General features: G+C 41.1%; 1 pseudogene; it reads right to left on the reverse strand.

Annotated features, from left to right (window-relative positions):
• Positions 1-17,972: 17,972 nt before the first annotated feature.
• On the reverse strand, positions 17,973-18,544 carry LOC132224162 (ferritin heavy chain-like; annotated as a pseudogene).
• Between the last annotated feature and the right edge of the window lie 376 nt (positions 18,545-18,920).

Here is an 18,920-nt window from a genome sequence, read left to right on the forward strand (position 1 = left end):
TTAGACCAAGACTGACCCCCAACCGGGTCCATTCGACCAAGACTCCACTCCCACCTCCCTCCCCATCCCAGAGAGTGAGAGTCCTGCCGTTTCCTCCCCAGGTAGACCGCAGGGGCAGGGGTAAGGGCTTGACAGTACCTCCGGGCGCTCCGGGTCTTCTCCCCCACTCCTTGACCACAAAGGAAGACTGGGATTTCGCTCTTTGACCCGAGGCCTGCCAGCCTCAGGTCCTCAGATCTCAACGTCCACTCCCTGGAAACGCCAAGACAGAGATGAGGCAATAGAGCATTGGCGTCAACCGCCAGGCCTTCTGCGTCGGAGCACCTGGTGGGGGCGGGGCGGGGCGGGGCGGGGCGGGCCACGCGGGGGTCGCGCGCTGCATTCTGGGAAGTCGCCCTGGTTCCCGTGGCTGGGAGCCTGGGAGTCCCCTTTCCGCAGGTCTGAGAGCCCGCACCTGGATGCTCAGCATCGCTTCTCTCCTCCAAGGCCTGGGACCCTGGAGGGGGAAGCCAGCTAATAGCTTTGCTGAGTTGATGTGTGATCACATGCTATACAAATTGAAACAATAATTGTGATTTGGACCCAAACAGAATCCAGGTATAGCATGTACTCAGGTCTCAGGAACTGATCCTGATGAGTTTGAATGTGTCCTCCTCCTACTTAAAGGAGGCACACTTGTTACTAAGTGTCCATAATTACGGTAACTAACTTTGAGAGAATAGCTAATGTGACCCTCAGGACTGGGTTGACGAGGGTGGCATCCACATTCAACTGTGCCATTTTGTCTCCATAAACTTGGGAAAATGTCTTCACCTCTCTGACCTTAGTGTCCTTTTCTCAAACATGCCAAGCAAAACACCTTCAATTCTATGGGAACTAGGTACCCACGGGCACGGCACAAACATGAACATAACCCACATGAGTCCACAGTGACGCCAACATTGAAATGTTCCGCAAATTATACACCCCATGTCCTACATAAGCATGCAACTTTAAAGTAATCACAAAAATGAAAACTGTCCCCATGATTTAAAAGATCCATTCTGGAATAGTAGGCTATGAGAAATTCAATAGTTAGGTAGCCAGATACCCAAATACTCTCAAATAAGAGAATCATATGTACTCAGATATTAACAGGTAAAATGAAGCAGTCACTAGCCATCAACCTATCTGTAATTTCCCAGTAGAATATATTCACCAGCTACTGCAAAGCTTCTCTTGGAACTTTAGTGGTGGGAAACCACAATTTCCAAAACTCTCTTTAACAGTCAACGGTAGACATTTTATTGTATCGATTTATTGAGAATGTAATTTTTTTAAAATTTTTTCTTTATAGCTTAAGGTATTACATATGTGTCCTTATCGCCCACTGCTCCCCTACCCCCCCAATCATGCCCTCACCCCGCTGGTATCTGTGTCCATCCGTTAGACTTATATGCGTACATGCAAATCCTTTGGTTGATCTCTCCCCATTACACCTGCCCTCCCTTACCTTGCCTCTGAGGTTTGAACTTCTGATCAGTGCTTCTCTGTCTCTGGATCTGTTTCTGTTCTTTAGTTTATGTTGTTCATTATGTTCCACAAATGAGTGGGGATCACTTTTTTATTGCTTTACTTATTACATTTGATACTACATGTATCCTTTTACCCCATGTGACCTACCCCCCTCCCGAGCAACCCCCAGCGCATGCCCTCACCACCCACTGTCTGTGTATATTGGTTATGCATGCATACAAGTCCTCTGGTTGATCTCTTACCCCACCCCCATGGGAATCCTTTTTCCAAAGTAATTTTTAGGGTTTTCAGTCCTCACTCTTGTGGCCACCCACATTAGACCAAGGCCCTCCCCCACCGTAATTAGACCAAGAACCCCAACCTTCATTAGATCAAGTCCTCCATTAGACCAAGAAACCCCATGAGACCAAGAACTTCCCACCCCCATTAGACCAAGAACCCCCATCTCCAGTAAACCATGAACACCCGACACCCATTAGAACAAGACACTTCTCCCCCATTAGAGCCAGACCACCCACCCTCATGAGACCAAAACACCCAACTCTATTAGACGAAGAACCCCACCTCCATTAGACAATCACCCCTCACCCTTATTAGACCAAGCCCCCACCCCCATTAGACCAAGACTGACCCCCAACCGGGTCCATTCGACCAAGACTCCACTCCCACCTCCCTCCCCATCCCAGAGAGTGAGAGTCCTGCCGTTTCCTCCCCAGGTAGACCGCAGGGGCAGGGGTAAGGGCTTGACAGTACCTCCGGGCGCTCCGGGTCTTCTCCCCCACTCCTTGACCACAAAGGAAGACTGGGATTTCGCTCTTTGACCCGAGGCCTGCCAGCCTCAGGTCCTCAGATCTCAACGTCCACTCCCTGGAAACGCCAAGACAGAGATGAGGCAATAGAGCATTGGCGTCAACCGCCAGGCCTTCTGCGTCGGAGCACCTGGTGGGGGCGGGGCGGGGCGGGGCGGGGCGGGCCACGCGGGGGTCGCGCGCTGCATTCTGGGAAGTCGCCCTGGTTCCCGTGGCTGGGAGCCTGGGAGTCCCCTTTCCGCAGGTCTGAGAGCCCGCACCTGGATGCTCAGCATCGCTTCTCTCCTCCAAGGCCTGGGACCCTGGAGGGGGAAGCCAGCTAATAGCTTTGCTGAGTTGATGTGTGATCACATGCTATACAAATTGAAACAATAATTGTGATTTGGACCCAAACAGAATCCAGGTATAGCATGTACTCAGGTCTCAGGAACTGATCCTGATGAGTTTGAATGTGTCCTCCTCCTACTTAAAGGAGGCACACTTGTTACTAAGTGTCCATAATTACGGTAACTAACTTTGAGAGAATAGCTAATGTGACCCTCAGGACTGGGTTGACGAGGGTGGCATCCACATTCAACTGTGCCATTTTGTCTCCATAAACTTGGGAAAATGTCTTCACCTCTCTGACCTTAGTGTCCTTTTCTCAAACATGCCAAGCAAAACACCTTCAATTCTATGGGAACTAGGTACCCACGGGCACGGCACAAACATGAACATAACCCACATGAGTCCACAGTGACGCTAACATTGAAATGTTCCGCAAATTATACACCCCATGTCCTACATAAGCATGCAACTTTAAAGTAATCACAAAAATGAAAACTGTCCCCATGATTTAAAAGATCCATTCTGGAATAGTAGGCTATGAGAAATTCAATAGTTAGGTAGCCAGATACCCAAATACTCTCAAATAAGAGAATCATATGAACTCAGATATTAACAGGTAAAATGAAGCAGTCACTAGCCATCAACCTATCTGTAATTTCCCAGTAGAATATATTCACCAGCTACTGCAAAGCTTCTCTTGGAACTTTAGTGGTGGGAAACCACAATTTCCAAAACTCTCTTTAACAGTCAACGGTAGACATTTTATTGTATCGATTTATTGAGAATGTAATTTTTTTAAAATTTTTTCTTTATAGCTTAAGGTATTACATATGTGTCCTTATCGCCCACTGCTCCCCTACCCCCCCAATCATGCCCTCACCCCGCTGGTATCTGTGTCCATCCGTTAGACTTATATGCGTACATGCAAATCCTTTGGTTGATCTCTCCCCATTACACCTGCCCTCCCTTACCTTGCCTCTGAGGTTTGAACTTCTGATCAGTGCTTCTCTGTCTCTGGATCTGTTTCTGTTCTTTAGTTTATGTTGTTCATTATGTTCCACAAATGAGTGGGGATCACTTTTTTATTGCTTTACTTATTACATTTGATACTACATGTATCCTTTTACCCCATGTGACCTACCCCCCTCCCGAGCAACCCCCAGCGCATGCCCTCACCACCCACTGTCTGTGTATATTGGTTATGCATGCATACAAGTCCTCTGGTTGATCTCTTACCCCACCCCCATGGGAATCCTTTTTCCAAAGTAATTTTTAGGGTTTTCAGTCCTCACTCTTGTGGCCACCCACATTAGACCAAGGCCCTCCCCCACCGTAATTAGACCAAGAACCCCAACCTTCATTAGATCAAGTCCTCCATTAGACCAAGAAACCCCATGAGACCAAGAACTTCCCACCCCCATTAGACCAAGAACCCCCATCTCCAGTAAACCATGAACACCCGACACCCATTAGAACAAGACACTTCTCCCCCATTAGAGCCAGACCACCCACCCTCATGAGACCAAAACACCCAACTCTATTAGACGAAGAACCCCACCTCCATTAGACAATCACCCCTCACCCTTATTAGACCAAGCCCCCACCCCCATTAGACCAAGACTGACCCCCAACCGGGTCCATTCGACCAAGACTCCACTCCCACCTCCCTCCCCATCCCAGAGAGTGAGAGTCCTGCCGTTTCCTCCCCAGGTAGACCGCAGGGGCAGGGGTAAGGGCTTGACAGTACCTCCGGGCGCTCCGGGTCTTCTCCCCCACTCCTTGACCACAAAGGAAGACTGGGATTTCACTCTTTGACCCGAGGCCTGCCAGCCTCAGGTCCTCAGATCTCAACGTCCACTCCCTGGAAACGCCAAGACAGAGATGAGGCAATAGAGCATTGGCGTCAACCGCCAGGCCTTCTGCGTCGGAGCACCTGGTGGGGGCGGGGCGGGGCGGGGCGGGGCGGGGCGGGGCGGGCCACGCGGGGGGCTCGCGCTGCATTCTGGGAAGTCGCCCTGGTTCCCGTGGCTGGGAGCCTGGGAGTCCCCTTTCCGCAGGTCTGAGAGCCCGCACCTGGATGCTCAGCATCGCTTCTCTCCTCCAAGGCCTGGGACCCTGGAGGGGGAAGCCAGCTAATAGCTTTGCTGAGTTGATGTGTGATCACATGCTATACAAATTGAAACAATAATTGTGATTTGGACCCAAACAGAATCCAGGTATAGCATGTACTCAGGTCTCAGGAACTGATCCTGATGAGTTTGAATGTGTCCTCCTCCTACTTAAAGGAGGCACACTTGTTACTAAGTGTCCATAATTACGGTAACTAACTTTGAGAGAATAGCTAATGTGACCCTCAGGACTGGGTTGACGAGGGTGGCATCCACATTCAACTGTGCCATTTTGTCTCCATAAACTTGGGAAAATGTCTTCACCTCTCTGACCTTAGTGTCCTTTTCTCAAACATGCCAAGCAAAACACCTTCAATTCTATGGGAACTAGGTACCCACGGGCACGGCACAAACATGAACATAACCCACATGAGTCCACAGTGACGCCAACATTGAAATGTTCCGCAAATTATACACCCCATGTCCTACATAAGCATGCAACTTTAAAGTAATCATAAAAATGAAAACTGTCCCCATGATTTAAAAGATCCATTCTGGAATAGTAGGCTATGAGAAATTCAATAGTTAGGTAGCCAGATACCCAAATACTCTCAAATAAGAGAATCATATGAACTCAGATATTAACAGATAAAATGAAGCAGTCACTAGCCATCAACCTATCTGTAATTTCCCAGTAGAATATATTCACCAGCTACTGCAAAGCTTCTCTTGGAACTTTAGTGGTGGGAAACCACAATTTCCAAAACTCTCTTTAACAGTCAACGGTAGACATTTTATTGTATCGATTTATTGAGAATGTAATTTTTTAAAACATTTTTCTTTATAGCTTAAGGTATTACATATGTGTCCTTATCGTCCACTACTCCCCTACCCCCCCCCCTAATCATGCCCTCACCCCGCTGGTATCTGTGTCCATCCGTTAGACTTATATGCGTACATGCAAATCCTTTGGTTGATCTCTCCCCATTACACCTGCCCTCCCTTACCTTGCCTCTGAGGTTTGAACTTCTGATCAGTGCTTCTCTGTCTCTGGATCTGTTTCTGTTCTTTAGTTTATGTTGTTCATTATGTTCAACAAATGAGTGGGGATCACTTTTTTATTGCTTTACTTATTACATTTGATACTACATGTATCCTTTTACCCCATGTGACCTACCCCCCTCCCGAGCAACCCCCAGCGCATGCCCTCACCACCCACTGTCTGTGTATATTGGTTATGCATGCATACAAGTCCTCTGGTTGATCTCTTACCCCACCCCCATGGGAATCCTTTTTCCAAAGTAATTTTTAGGGTTTTCAGTCCTCACTCTTGTGGCCACCCACATTAGACCAAGGCCCTCCCCCACTCTAATTAGACCAAGAGCCCCAACCTTCATTAGATCAAGTCCTCCATTAGACCAAGAAACCCCATGAGACCAAGAACTTCCCACCCCCATTAGACCAAGAACCCCCATCTCCAGTAAACCATGAACACCCGACACCCATTAGAACAAGACACTTCTCCCCCATTAGAGCCAGACCACCCACCCTCATGAGACCAAAACACCCAACTCTATTAGACGAAGAACCCCACCTCCATTAGACAATCACCCCTCACCCTTATTAGACCAAGCCCCCACCCCCATTAGACCAAGACTGACCCCCAACCGGGTCCATTCGACCAAGACTCCACTCCCACCTCCCTCCCCATCCCAGAGAGTGAGAGTCCTGCCGTTTCCTCCCCAGGTAGACCGCAGGGGCAGGGGTAAGGGCTTGACAGTACCTCCGGGCGCTCCGGGTCTTCTCCCCCACTCCTTGACCACAAAGGAAGACTGGGATTTCGCTCTTTGACCCGAGGCCTGCCAGCCTCAGGTCCTCAGATCTCAACGTCCACTCCCTGGAAACGCCAAGACAGAGATGAGGCAATAGAGCATTGGCGTCAACCGCCAGGCCTTCTGCGTCGGAGCACCTGGTGGGGGCGGGGCGGGGCGGGGCGGGGCGGGCCACGCGGGGGGCTCGCGCTGCATTCTGGGAAGTCGCCCTGGTTCCCGTGGCTGGGAGCCTGGGAGTCCCCTTTCCGCAGGTCTGAGAGCCCGCACCTGGATGCTCAGCATCGCTTCTCTCCTCCAAGGCCTGGGACCCTGGAGGGGGAAGCCAGCTAATAGCTTTGCTGAGTTGATGTGTGATCACATGCTATACAAATTGAAACAATAATTGTGATTTGGACCCAAACAGAATCCAGGTATAGCATGTACTCAGGTCTCAGGAACTGATCCTGGTGAGTTTGAATGTGTCCTCCTCCTACTTAAAGGAGGCACACTTGTTACTAAGTGTCCATAATTACGGTAACTAACTTTGAGAGAATAGCTAATGTGACCCTCAGGACTGGGTTGACGAGGGTGGCATCCACATTCAACTGTGCCATTTTGTCTCCATAAACTTGGGAAAATGTCTTCACCTCTCTGACCTTAGTGTCCTTTTCTCAAACATGCCAAGCAAAACATCTTCAATTCTATGGGAACTAGGTACCCACGGGCACGGCACAAACATGAACATAACCCACATGAGTCCACAGTGACGCCAACATTGAAATGTTCCGCAAATTATACACCCCATGTCCTACATAAGCATGCAACTTTAAAGTAATCACAAAAATGAAAACTGTCCCCATGATTTAAAAGATCCATTCTGGAATAGTAGGCTATGAGAAATTCAATAGTTAGGTAGCCAGATACCCAAATACTCTCAAATAAGAGAATCATATGAACTCAGATATTAACAGATAAAATGAAGCAGTCACTAGCCATCAACCTATCTGTAATCTCCTAGTAGAATATATTCACCCACTATTGTACAGCTTCTCTTGGAACTTTAGTGGTGGGAAACCACAATTTCCATAACTCTCCTTAACAGTTACCAGTAGTTTTTTTTACACTTTCTATTTAATGGGAATGTAATTTTATATTAATTTTCCTCATTATACCCTTTCATTACTTATATAGCCTTGCAGAACATGTGGGAAGCATAGATCGCCTGAGAAGAAAGAAACTTCTTTAATAATCTTTGGACACCATTTCACTTGTTCATATCTTTATACATTCCTATCAATCATGTTCCATAGTTTTGTCATGCAAAGTGCTTGCCCAATTTCATTAAAATTTTTCCTAATATTTGATAATATTTGAGTTTGTTTTAAATGTATTTATAGTCAATTTAATATTTTAATTATTTGTTTCTAGCAGATTGAATTGCAGTTGATTTTTTATTAATCATGTATTCATCAGTGTTGCTCAATTCATTTATTAATATATTCATTTAAGATGTTAATAATTGCAGTTGCATTTCCTCTTTTCTCATCCTTATGTTTTTTTGTGTGTTGTTTTTGTGTATGTAGCATTGCCCTACATAAATATTTAATTGAAATGGTGATAGGAATCCTTTTCTCAGTCTTGATCTCAAGGGAAGATTTAAATATTTCAGCACTTATTATAATATTAGCTGCAGTTTTTTGAATTATTTATAATCTTAAGTGGGTGATAAGTTATACCAGTTTTTGCATCTCTTTTAATAGTCATACTATTTTCTTCCTTTGTTTTATTGCAACTTTATGATTTCAAAGTATTAATCCAACAAGAATTTCTTATTGGCTATAAGCCACTTTTGTCAAGATATGTCAGACATGATGTAACTCTAGATTGGTGTCATTCCTTTCTCAATTATAGGAAAAAAATCACCAACTCAGTCACCAGAGACTGTGGATTTTTATAGAAGACTAGTGGCCTGGTCCATGAAATTCGTGCACATTAAAAGGGAATTAATTAGAAAAGTGGTTCTCAACCTTCCTAATGCCGCGACCCTTTAATACAGTTCCTCATGTTATGGTGACCCCCAACCATAAAATTATTTTTGTTGCTACTTCATAACTGTAATGTTGCTACTGTTATGAATCATAATGTAAATATCTGATATGCAAGATGTATTTGCATTGTTACTAATTGAACATAATGAAAGCATAGTGATTAATCACAAAAACAATATGTAATTATGTATGTGTTTTCTGATGGTCTTAGGCGATCCCTGTGAAAGGGTCGTTCAACCCCCAAAGGGGTCGCGACCCACAGGTTGAGAACAGCTGAATTAGAGGCAATATTTTAATATTGCAATTTGCCCTTTCTCTATAGTAGAAGTGTGATAGATGAAAGAAAATTAGTAAAATGTATATGAAAATAATATATAACTTTATTAAGACACTGGGGGATAGGGGAGGCTGGGGGAAGTTCAAGGGGGGAAAAAGGAGACAAATGTACTACTCATTGTAATATTTTAAGCAATAAAAAAATATATAAAAAATATGTCTTTACTGATTTGATAGAGAGAGGAAAGAAGAGGGAGAGAGAGAAACATTGATCAGCTTCCTCCTGCATGACCCCTACTGGGGATCAAGCCTGAAACCTGGGCACCTGTCCTGACCCAGAATCGAACCTGTGACTTCTTGGTGCATGGGTTGACATTCAACCATTGAGCCACACTGGCTGGGCCACTGAATCAACTTTTATAAAGCACTTCTATGCATGGGGAATTGTCTGGAGTCGGCTGGAAGTATTGGGAAGCTTTTTCCCAATGAACTACATGTTACTCCCAAATCCTCTCCTTTCTTGGAATTTGTAAGAAGAAGCTTATATCAAAAGAAAACATGACATCAAAGCAAGTAAGTTTTACTGTCAATCCCCAGAGGGAAAGTAGGGGAGGGTGAGGGTAAGGGGGAGAAATCAATCAAAGGACTTGTATGCATACATATAAGCCAAACCAATGGACACAGACAACAGGGGGATGAGAACATGAGTGTGTGTGGGGGGCGGGTTGGAGGTTAATGGGGGGATGAGGACACATTTGTAATACCTTAACTAATAAAGAAATTAAAGATAAAATATATATAACTTTATTAATAAACAGTAACTAAAGGATATAATAACAACAGAGGCATTAGATAAAAATAACAAAAACATGATATGAAAATAACAATGATGCAAACAATGACTGATAAGTGATTAAACTTATTCTAATATCTCCCTGGACACCACATTAAGAGTGAAAACACTTTCAGAGTGCTTGACTTCCATTTTGATGAAGTATTTAGAACTTTAACTTTAACGTCACATGATCATTGAACTCGAGAGAAAGCAACACATAACTGACCATGTGCGCAAACGGGTTCAGTTAGAAATATGCCTATTCTGTCTAGAGTTTGTCCTTGTGATTTATTAATAGTCATGGCAAATGCTGGCATCACGGAAAACTGTCATCAAATTAATTTAAATGGGAGGCCAGTGTCTGATAGGGACAAATCAATTTTTGGAATCAGAACAACTTCTCCTTCTGCAGATCCTGTTAATATTTCAGCTTCAATAATGTTAGGTCATAATCTTTCGATAATAAATCTAGTGCCATTACAAAGACCCCATTTACTATTAAGATTTCTCAATAGCATGATGATTGCACCCACTTTCAATTGTAATTTATGACACAGAATTCCCGAAGGAGTAATACTATTAAGAAATTCGATGGCAAAATTTTCCTTTTCAGCATCATCTGTGGAATCAATGGAATCATCTCTCAAATATGTGTGAAAATCTCCATCGAGTATATCCAAATTTTCTTCCTTTAATTTTTGAACATGCTCATTTTTTGGACAAAGAATTGCACGTTTAGATATATTTTTAATATTATCTATAGATATACTATTTCTAAAGGTAGCTTCAATAATAGATCCATTACAAATCATTTCACAGGGGATTTCAATAATATCCATTCCTAAATGAAAACTGCTATCAAGTTTGCCATCTACAAGTTTTACTAACCATTCACTATAAGCAGAATCCTCTGATCTCATATTTGTTGTAAGAGACAACTTTCTGAAACATCCCCAAACATTACATCACTTTAAACTTGTTTGTACTATGGCAGATTGCATAGCATGCGGTACAATACTGAGACATTGTCAAAAATCCCCTCTAAGAAGAACTTTCCCACCAAATACAACATTCAAATTCATACTTTCTCTTAGTAATCTGTCTATGGCATTTATAGCATAACTGGATGTCATGGTGCATTCATCCACAATGAGAATTTGTGCCTTTTTAATAGTTTTAGCAACTTCACTGTTTCATTTAATGGAATCGGTAATTTATATTGGGAATGAAAGGTGCTTCTACCGAGAAGTAAATTTGCAGCAATTCCTGTAGACGCTGTGGGTAAAACAGTACCACCACGACCTCTAATATAATGTATTAAAACTTTATAAAGATATGCCTCCACGCTTAAAGGGCGGGTTCCTGCCTCAAAACTTGCCCTCGCGGAAAACAGCTCGGGGAGGGTGCAGCCATTGCTAAGGCAACCCCTGCAGGACTGACTTCCTTCCAGTTGGTTGAGCTTCGGTCGTGATGGGGTTATACCCAGGGTTTTTATATAAATAGATTTTTCATTGCAGGTACACCTTATTTAATAAGCATAGGAGCATACAGGTTTCCCATTTTATTTTTGGTTAAGTTGGGTTAGATATTTCATATAATTGCAAATTTATTGGAATAAAACTGCTTATAGTTTGTCTGTTTTTAGATTCTATAATGACATTTCTCATGTAAATAATGTATTAATTTCTTGATGAATTTTTTAAATCATAATGAAATATCCTTCTTTGTAATTTTTTCCCTGGATGTTTAATGTGTTTGGCATTAATTTACCTATCCCAGTTTTGTTATGCTCAATTTATTTTTTAATTTTAATATATGATACATTATTAATAATACATTATTTCTCTATACTATTACTTTCAACCTTACATTATCTTTCAACTTAAATTTTCCCTCATATAAACAGTGTATACTTGGGACTTTTTTTGTGTGTCTGAAAAACTTTGCCTTTTAACTGGAATATTTAGACTTAAAAATAATACTACTATTAATATAGATTGATATATAGTTGTCTATCTTGTCCTTTATTTTTTATTTTTCCATCTCTTTCTATTTCTCTTTTCTTTTTGTGCCTACTTTTGTGTTTATTAGATAATTTTTGTTATTCAGTATAAATTCCTCTCTTGGGTTTTTATCTGTGGTGATTTAAAAACATGCCACATATTTTTGACACTCCCTTGTTTTAAGAGATGGAGTTTATGGCCCCTGGGCCAACCTTTTGTTTAAAATATACTTTTATTTATTTCAGAGAGGAAGGGAGAGGGAGAGATAGAAACATCGATGATATGAGAGAAAACAAACAAACATTGACTGGTTGCTTCCTGCACACCCTTGACAGGAATTGAACTTGGGACCTTTCAGTCTGCACACCAGTGTTCTACCCATTATGCCAAACCAACCAGGGCTTCTAGGTTACCCTTAATGACTCTCTTATAATCAATAGAATACAGCAGTTTGGTTGCTATGTAAATTCCCAGGCTGAAGCTCCAATCAGCTGCCATTACCAACTGCTATCAATGGAGGATGCCATCTTGGACTGCAGCCCAGACTCTTCCTTCATTCCCGTGATTCTGTGTCTACCACATGTTGGTAGCAATGTTATTTACAGTTAGTCAAGCATAAAATTGTCTCAGGTTTGTTTATGTGGCTGTGTCTTATTTAACTCTCAGTTTGGAAGCAGAATTTTGATGGATGTAGAATTCTGGGTTGACAGTTTTATATTTGCTTTCAGCATTGGAAAGATTCTTCTCCATTTTCTCTGGTTCTCCATGGATTCTGCTGAGAAGCCAGCCATCTTATAAATCATGTTTTTCTCGGATAGGTAATATATCTTTATTTTTCACATGTTTTCAATTGGTATACAATTGTTTACTTCACTGATATTGTTATATTTCATATAAGTGCCTAATATATAGTTAAATAATAAAATGCCTCAAATATTTCAATGCCAATATTGTAAGTCCAAATTATTCAATTTATCTAATTAAAAATATTACTTATGTGGTTGACAGTAGCAAAAAAAACATAGCAGAAGCAAAAGAGAATCTATAGGAAAAATATTTAATTTTTATTTCTTATTGAATACATATCTACAAATTGTGTACAAAGTAAAATAATTTAAGTGCATTTCCAAGTAAAATATCAAAATTGTTTTTATAATTGCTCACTTGCTGTTGAGAAAAAAATAGAAGAAGAAATTAAAATCCTGTATAAAGAATAAAGTGACACTTGTATTACCTACAGCAAAATACTTGCTTTGGCAAATCACAGTCTATATCTGAAACTATTATGTAAGTATATTATGGAGTTGATTCAGTAACAGGCAATATATAAAACATAAGAGAAAGTAACATGAGTATATACATCTATATTTTTTAATATATAAAATTTTTGTTATTCCAAATAATTATAAAATAATAAACTTAGCAATGGAATAGTAAAATACAACAATTTATACAGCATGAGCATAAATCTTCAACAATTATAATAAAAATGCTTAATAATTGGTGCAAATTAAATAAATAACAAGATTCACTTTATCTTGATACCAGATTATCAAGAAATTTTAAAATGGTACTGATCTTTTGGGAATTAATTTGGCATTTTTAGCAAATTCTTATTTTACAAACTCTTTAAAAAACTAATTTGACTTTTAGGACTGTATCCAACACAGCTACTCAAAATTAAGCATAAACTTCTGGTTGTAACATTGGCAAAAGAGCTATTTTAAATAAATTACATTGTGTTCATTCCATGGATATTATGTAACTATACAACCAATCTGGTAGATCTTATATAGTTATAGATGATATATCCATGATATATTGCTAACAAAAATAAAGCAAATTAAAATGTCACTTGTGTGTACATATATATAAAAAATCATTTATGTAAATACATATTTATGTATATATTTGTTTCTGTACACACTTTAATGATATAAATGTTTATATAGTCAGATACTTTCATTTTTCAAAAATAAACTTCAAAGAGTGGGTTGCTGGATCACATGATTAGGGTATCTCTAAGTTATTCTATAATGTGACAAATATTTGCACCATGATTATACCACTTTACATCCTACCAGCATTGTGTCTCCTCCACTCTGCATTCTTGCTAGCACTTGTTATGTTCAGTATTTTTAACGGTAGTCCTTCTCATGGTGTGCAGTGGTATCCCATTGTCTGAATTGCACATGTGTAACCAAGTCTTAGTTCTTTTTGTCCCAGGTATCCCCAGTAAATGGAGAAAACAGATCAAAGGCCTAATGTTAATCCTTTTATACTTTTGCATGTATGGCTACTTTTAGTGCATGTTGCATTTTCTGTATGAACTTCTACAGAGGAAATTGTAGGCTCTGGGTGGCATTTCTCTTCTTCCAGGGACCGTTTCTTTCACTATTCAGAGGCAGTTACCTGGGGGAAGTTCTTTTTCACCTTGAAACCAACTTTTAAAACTGGGTCTCCAGTCTTATTGGAGGCGTTTTCTATTTCTGGTTCATGTAGATATTTAGGGTATAGCCCCTCAGGGATGCCAAAATAACCCACAAGGTTTGTTTTGTTTCATTAGCCTTCTGCCTGGCTGGGTCCTGAGCTCAATTTGTGTCCCTTGCGATGCTGAGAGTGCTGCTCAGGTGCTTAGCTCCTCGGCCTCAAGTTTAGGCTTAGCATCTCCAGCGTTCAATAACCTCTTTTGAGTTGGCAAATACTTTGTGGGGAAACATGTTACCAAATTTGAATCTCACTACCAGGGTCTCTCTTCTTCCTGAGATATTCTGTCCTTTCCATGCTTGCTTCCTTGAGTTTGATACCTTGAAGAGATATCTTTCATATATTTCCAGCTTTCCCAGTTTTTCTCAGCAGGATGTTTATGCTATTTGACTGTTACAAGAAGCAGGTGTCTTCTCCAAGACTATTTTTTGAAACAAGTGTTATGTAATAGGTGTTTTTATTCTCCCATTCCAATCAATTTGTTTTATATCAAAACTATAAACAATCTGTTTGAGGCAGAGACACTGGGGGGTAGGGGAGGCCAGGGGATTGTCAAGGGTGGGGGGAAAAAAGGACACATATGTAATACCCTTTGTAATACTTTAAGCAATAAAAAAAAACTATAAACAAAATTTAATTTCTATTCTTGGTAATTGTATATTCATTTGCAGTTATTAAGAAATAATACAGATATTATGGATACCCTGTACCCACTTTCCCCTAATTTTAACATCTTACAAAACGATAGTACAGTATCTCAACCAAGATATTAACATTTATACTAGTCAAGATACAAAACGTTTCAATCACCACAAGAATCCTTAGTGTTTCCCTTTTATAGACAATCCTCCTTGCCCCTTGGCTTATCCCTGACTTCTAGCAACTCCTAATCTGTTCTTCATTTCTGTAACTTTTTTCATTCAATGAATATTTTACAAGTGGAATCATTCTTCTTTAAATATGAGGCCCACATCTGGGGATGTTCCCTGACAGAGAATTGAACTGTGACCTCCTGGTTCATAGGTCGACACTCAACCACTGAGCCATGCAGACCAGGCAGTGAAGGTAATCATTACTTATGGACCTTTGGGTTGGCTTTTACCACTTAGAATTATTATCTGGAGTATCATCAAGGTTGTTGAATACAAATGTTTTGTTTTGTTTTTTTATTACTGAGGAGAATTCCATGGTATGGGTGTAATCATTCACATTTTTTTCCTTTTTATTGAATTATTGGGGTGATACTGGTTAACAAAATTACATAGGTTTCAGGTGCACAATTCTACAACACCTCATCTGTACACTGTATTGTGTGTTCACCACTCCAAGTCAAGTATCCATTCATCACCATTTATCACCCCTATACTTTCCTCCACCTCTTCTCATTCCCCCTCTCCTTGCCAATCACCACATGTTGTCCATATCTGAGTTTTTCCTCCCTTTTTTTCCTCTTTTGCTCAATCCCTTCACCCCACCCTTCATCCAGCCCCCTTTTCCCCAACAGCTGTCAGCCTGCTCTCTATGAGTCTTTCTCTACTTTTGCTTGTTAGTTCCTTTTGTTCATTAGATTCCACATATGAGTGAAATCATATGGCACTTGTCTTTCTCTGGCTTATTTCACATAGCATAATGCTGTCACAAACTGTAAGATTTCCTTCTTTTTCATGGCCAAGCAGTATTCCATTTGTGTAAATCACTTTTTTAAAAACACCTGGGTGTTTCCAGTTTTTGGCTTTTACAGAAAAAGCTGTGATAAACATTTCAGTACATGTTTTCTTGTGAACATGGGTCTTCATTTCTCTGGGATAAATATTTCAAAGTACAATTTCTGTGTCATATGCTATTTGCATGTTTGGTTTTTATAGAGACTGCCTAACTTTTTCAGAGTGGCTGTATTTGACATTACAACAAGCAATGTGTGAGTTTGTCTGTATCATTGCCAGTATGTTATGGTATTTAGCCATTTTAAGTTGTTAAACAATTTTCACGTGATTATTTGCTGTAAGTATATACCTTTGGTGGAATTTTTCTTCATTTCTTTTGACCATTTTTTATTAGGTCTAAAAACTTTTTGTTATGAGAGTTCTGTATATGTTATAAATACCCCTTTGTCAGTTTATGACTTATAAACAAATTCTCACTGTATGTAGCTTGCTGTTCCAATTGATTAAGAGAGATAAAACTGTTAGTATAGCAAAAGTTTTCAAATTTGATGAAGTCTAACTTATTAATTTTCCTTTGTATAGATTGTACATTTGGTGTCAAATCTATTGACTCTTTGTTCAGTCCTAACACCTGAACGTTCATATCCTATTTCTTTTATATAAGTTTTACAGATTTTGTTTTACAACTAGATTTGTGATACATTTGTGTTGATTTTTTTTTGTATGAGATGTGAAGTTTAGTCTGAGGCTCAATATTTGGCCTATGGATAGCCAATTACTTTAGCACAGTTTGGGAAAAGACTATTATTTTTCAATTGAATAGCTTTTGAAGCTTTATAAAAAATAAATTGGCCATGCTGTATGGGACATTTCTAGGTTCCCTTTCTGTTTCATTGATCTATGTCTCTCTCTCTCTAGTAATACCACAGGATCGTGAATATTGTAGCTATATAATACATCTTGAAATTGGTAGAGAGATTCCTCCATTTTTATTCTATTATTTCAAAATATTGTTAGGTGTTGTAGATCCATTCTCTGTTCATTCAATTTTAGAATGATCTTGTTAATATCTATAAAATGCTCCAAATTTTCTTGAAGACACACATTTGACACATGCTGCACATTTTGAATAGGCTCATTGAGGTATAACCAATTTAAAATAAATTTCACAACACTATCGTTAACAGCATATTTTTCAAAATATGTATTTGTGAAACCATCACTGCAATATAAATATTCATTCCTCCCCTACCAAGTTTCCTTATGAAACTCCCATTTCTTCTGTGTGATCCTTCACAAGCCCTTCACCCTTCCCCATATCAGTAGTTCTCAACCTTCTGACCCTTTAAATACAGTTTCTCATGTTGTGACCCAACCATAAAATTATTTTTGTTGCTACTTCATAACTGTGATGTTGCTACTGTTATGAATCGTAATGTAAATATCTGATATGCAGGATGGTCTTAGGTGACCCCTGTGAAAGGGTCGTTCGACCGCCAAAGGGGTCGCGACCCACAGGTTGAGAACCGCTTCCATATATGGACATTGTTGTAGAAGTTTTTGTAGAGAGGTATCATTTCACTTTTTTCTTATAAAAACTTCAAGGAACAGAATGTATGGATTATGTGATAGTTGTACATTTCAGTTATTTTAGAATATGCCAAAGTGTTATGTGGTGTGAATATACTGTTATACTCCCTACCATCATTATACGAGAGTCACATTTGCTCTATCTCATGCCATCATTTGCTATGGTCAATATTTTTCATTGTTGCCCATCTAATAGGTATCTCACTGTTGCTCTAAATCAACTGGTTGTAATCAAGTCTTAGTTCTGTCTGTTCCAACATCCTCAGTGAATGAAGGAAATGAATTCCCACCCCCACCCCCGTGATGAAATAGGTGTTGTTTTCCTTCCCACTTACTTATTTTTATTTTATTTAAGAACCAATCACTTTATTTGAAGAAATAGTAAAACTTGAACATGAAAACTGAAGTGCCCGTTTTGCAAGGGCAATATGGCAATAGGCATGCTGGGCAGGGCGGCCAGGGGAAGTCACCCCATGGCTTTCAGGAAGGCAGTCCAGGCTCAGTTCTTCTTGCTGGCACCCAGGGTGAGCTTGTCAAAGACGTACTCTGCCAGGCTGGATGTCGGGGCTCCCAGCTTGCACAGCTGGGTGACACTGGCTCCCAATCTGTAGATGAACTTCACCTCCTGGCTCAGGTAGTGGTCCCTCAGGAAATTGCACAGCTGAGTGTCCTTCTTGCCAGTGGCCAGCTGGTGCAGATGGAGCAGACTCTGGTTCACCATCCTATCCACGTGCAAGGCGCTTTTCATGGCTTTCAGGCCGCTCTCCCACTGGTTGCGGTCAGGCCTCCTGATATCTCGCAGGCGGATCCGCCCCCCTCCCTGGTTCTGCAGCCTCATCCTGCTCCCACTCCCTCCCTCGACTGCCACAGGAAGAAGGTAGCCAAGTGCTGCAGGGCCTCGTCCTGGTGGTCGAAATAGAAGGCAATGGACGTGTACACGTAGGAGGCGTAGAGTTCCAAGTTAATCTGGTTGTTGATGGAGGCCTCGCAGTTGGCATGGTAATTCTGGCGCACTTGGGAGATGGGGCCCAGCACCACCGCTGGAGGCGCAGGAAGCATGGGTGGAGGCATAGGTAACAGGTTTTCCAGGGGTGCCCCCCCAAACCCTCCCTCCCCCGACCAAGTAGATCAACAGAGCCTCATGGCAAGGGCTGTGGGACAGGCTGCGGGGCGGGCGAAGGTGGTGGCTTCTCCAGGGACCTACCGGTCATTCCCACTGTGGTGGATGAGGGCAGCGGAAAGCTGAGTCAGCAGCCATGGGTGGCGGTGGGGACCTTGAAATGTCCCTGAGGGACCCCCCCTCCCAGGGTGGCCGGAGACAGGGGTTCTCAGGTGTGAGGCTACAGGCAGCTGACAGCTGGCTCTGAGGTGGGACCATCCAACCTTACTTTTTTCCCCCTTGATTTTTTAATATTTTTTTTTATTTTATTGTTTAAGGTATTACAAA

This window comes from Myotis daubentonii, chromosome X, assembly GCF_963259705.1.
Source record: "Myotis daubentonii chromosome X, mMyoDau2.1, whole genome shotgun sequence".
Lineage (NCBI taxonomy): Eukaryota > Metazoa > Chordata > Mammalia > Chiroptera > Vespertilionidae > Myotis > Myotis daubentonii.